The sequence below is a fragment of the Microtus ochrogaster genome, unplaced genomic scaffold, assembly GCF_000317375.1.
Source record: "Microtus ochrogaster isolate Prairie Vole_2 unplaced genomic scaffold, MicOch1.0 UNK31, whole genome shotgun sequence".
Classification (NCBI taxonomy): Eukaryota; Metazoa; Chordata; class Mammalia; order Rodentia; family Cricetidae; genus Microtus; species Microtus ochrogaster.
The window spans coordinates 2,493,446-2,497,093 of NW_004949129.1; the positions used below are offsets into that span (position 1 = coordinate 2,493,446).

Here is a 3,648-nt window from a genome sequence, read left to right on the forward strand (position 1 = left end):
AAGGTTTCTCTGTGTAACAGTCTTGGCTGTTCTGAAACTCACTTTTTAGACCAGGCTGGCCTTGAACCCACTGAGAGCCACCTACTTCTGCCTCCCAAGTGCTGGTATTAAAGGCATGTGCCACCATCGCCTGGCTTGTCTTAGGATTTCTGTTGCTGTGAAGAGACACCATGACCATGGCAACTCCTATAAAGGGAAACATTTAATTGGGGTGACTGCTTGCAGTACAGAGGTTCAATCCATTTTCATGGTGGGACATGGCAGCGTGCAGGCAGACATGGTGATGGAGAGGTAGCAGCTACATGTTGATATGCAGGCAGCAGGAAGTACACTGAGACACTGGGTGGTATCTTGAGCATATATGAGATCTCAGAGCCTACCTCCATAGTGACACACTTCCTCCAATAAGACCGACCTACTCCAACAAAGCCACACCTCCTAATAGTGTCACCCCCTTTGGGCTCATGGGGGCCAGTTATATTCAAACTACCACAACACAGAGACCCTGGGGTGGGGGAAAGAAGAAAAAGAGCTAATAAGAAATCAAGGATAGATGTTTGGAATATTGATATGTATGATATGATATTGATATGTATGACAGCATGTCTAATCAATCCAGATTTGTTTGCGAGGGTCTCACATGGCCCAGCTTCAGTCACAGTGTGCCTATGCATGTGCGTGTGTATATAAGCACATGTGTGCGTATTTTGTTTATACATTAAGAACTTTTGGCTTTAATATAAAACTGATCACTCTGAAATAAGAGAATCTTTTCAGTCTTCCTTCAGCCTGTCCCCAATGGGTGCCTTCTCCATCAATTTCTCAAATTAATTATCATCCTCCACAAAGAGACCTTTATAATCCAGTCCATCTCTCCTAGCTCATCTTCCCAACACATGTCCTTGTCTGTTGCCTTATTTCCTCTGTAACTTTGTTCATTCTTTTTACTGCGACAGTTTTTAGTAAACTCCCTTACGGCAGGAAACATATGTATCATTCTCTGTGTCTAAGGCTTCCACAGATACTGAATCAATCCCGGAGTGTTGGTGTATGCCTATAATCTCAGTACTCTAAATGGCTAGAGTCAGTGTTCAGGCTAACCTAGGCTACCAAAGGAGATCTTGTCTCAAAAGGGAAAAAAAAAGTAGGCAAGGAGGAGGAAGAGAAGAGGAAGAAGAGGAGGAGGAGGAAGAAAAGGAAGAGGAGGAAGAGAGATGAAGAAGAAGGAGGAGGAGGAGGAGGAGGAGGAGGAGGAGATAGAGAAAGCCGCCACAGGATCTGTAAATACATGAGAACTTAACATTGTTTTGGGGGGTACAGGGGTTGAAACAGGCTCTCAGATAGCTCAGGCTGGTTTAGTCTTCCTGCCTCCATCTTCTCTGTGCAGGGATTATAGGGACGTGGCATCCGACAGCCTTTAAGAAAAGCTCTGTGACAAACCCTGTTGACTTGGGGGCGGAGGGAATCGAAAACGGCCTTAAAACCGAGTGGAAAGAACGAAATGGAGGCCGGGTGGTGGTGGAGCAAGCCTCGGGAGGCAGGCGGATCTCTGTGAGTTCGAGGCCAGCCTGGTCTACAGAGCGAGTTCCAGACCATTCAGCTACACGGGGAAACCCTGTCGGGGGGAGGGGGGGGAGAAGGAAATAGAACAAGGAAGTGGAGCGGCGGGCATGTTCCGCTCCCACGTCAGAACTCTTGTTTGACACCTTCGCTCCTCCGGACCATAACGGTCCGCAGCTGGGCGCTGAACCGAGGCGGCGAGGCTAGCGCGTCAGGCGGCGGCGGAGGGCATCATGGGAGCCTCGGGTGAGCGTCCCCCGCGGGGCGGGGCCTCCGGGGGTTTCCTGGGAAGGCGGGCCGGCCGAGGTCCCCGCTGTAGGCGAGGGGGCGGGACCTGCGCCCGCGTGGGCTCCTGGGAGAATTCTAAAACACATTTGAGGCGCCGGGGGCGCCCGAGAGCTGAGAACGCAGCTCCGGAGCGGGGCGGAGCGGAGCGGAGCCGGATCCTCCCCTGCTCTCTGGCGGGAAAAACCCTGAGGAGATTTTCTTTCTTTTTTTTTTTTTTTTTTAAGTTTTGTGAAATCTGAGGATGGGGAGTGCAGACGACTAAATCCCACTTTCCTGTGATACCGTAGCCGGAAAACTGTCGAGAGCTGTGGTAAAGAGTGTTTTATCTTCCCCGATACTGTCCTGTGGAAATAGTTCCGTGTTCTTCAGCGCCTCCTGTTTGGCTTTCGTATTGGTCAGTTTCCCCTGTGGCCCCCTAGATGACCTCTTTAGAGACAGACCTTTAGGGCTGACATCGGAACGTTCAAACAAATCCCGGTATTTTGCTGGGTTCTTTACCCCCCTCCGGAAGGGAATCCCGGGGACAGGGACGAAGTCCAGGCCCTAGACACCACCCCCCCCCCCCCCCCGCGCGCGCGCCCCTTAGTGGGTGGGACGAGCTGGCCTGTCGAACTCTTGACTCTCCTGTCTGCCGAAGGCTGAGTGAGGCAGACAGGAGAGTCAAGAGTTCGACGCTAGCCATCCAAAAGGGGGAAAAAATACCCTACTGTCATTTGGGTTCATGAGCTCCATACTCTAAAAGGCTAAGAGGAAACGAGAAATAGTTTGGTGGATACCGTTAGTGTTTCAGAACAACCTGCCTTCTTCCACCTCTAAAATAGGTCTGAGTGAGGAAAATAAGAGACTTAAGGCTTTTGGGTTTTTTTTGAGGCTTCTCTGTATAGCCCTGGCTGGCCTCGAACTCACTGTGTAGACCAGGCTGGTTTGAACTCACAGACATCCGCCTGCCTCTGCCTCCTGAGTGCTGGGATCAAAGATATGCCATCACCGCCTGATCGAGACTTAAGTTTTGAAATAACTGGGGCCGTTATTTTTAGTCTTTCAGAGATTTAAATGGAAAACTATACATACACATTTGTGTACACCATTAGCAGATGATAAAGCCCCTTGGGAGGAGGTGGTCAATGTCCCTTTGAAGGGCCCACAAACCCCACCCTAGCCGTACTAGGGTGGAAGTTCCTGGAAGAGGCACAAATCAGAAACTAAGTCAAATTTATATTTTGTTATAGTGGAAATACTTTAAAATTCTGTTAAAAGTTAAAATTAACCCGGGTGGTGGTGACACACACCTTTATTTCCAGCACTGGGGAGGCAGAGGCTGACAGATCTTGGTGAATTTAAGGCCAGCCTGGTCGACAGAGCGAATTCAAGGTAAGTTAGGGCTATGTAAAGAAACCCTTCTCAAAAAATAAAACAAAAAAGTTAAAATTTAAAAACAACACTGTTGATTAAGTCAATCAGAATTCTTCCATTTGGAATTACATGAAAATACTAAAATACATATTCTTACAGAAAAACATGTATTGGCACGTAATTATAACTGTTACTAACAAATTCTAGAAAGGAGGAAAATGTATTGTTCAGCTCCTGTGTAACCTTATTTTTAAGTATTGCATCTACAGTTATTGGGTATCTTCCACTGATGCAATAAACCAAACCAGCCATGTTTCAAAATCAAGCTAATCCTCAGGAAATTCGGGATCAACCTACCCCTGGACCCAGCCATACCACTCTTGGGAATATACCCAAGAGAGGCCCCATCATACAACAAAAGTATATGCTCAACTATGTTCATAGCAG

General features: G+C 48.0%; 1 protein-coding gene across 1 annotated transcript in view; it reads left to right on the top strand.

Annotated features, from left to right (window-relative positions):
- The first annotated feature begins 2,111 nt into the window (after window positions 1-2,111).
- Window positions 2,112-3,648, top strand: part of Fbxo47 (F-box protein 47) — a 28,298-nt gene continuing 26,761 nt past the window's right edge. Inside the window, exon 1 of the mRNA XM_005368307.3 lies at window positions 2,112-2,158. The gene's annotated coding sequence lies outside the window, so the exon portion shown is untranslated. The remainder of the gene's footprint in view (window positions 2,159-3,648) is intronic.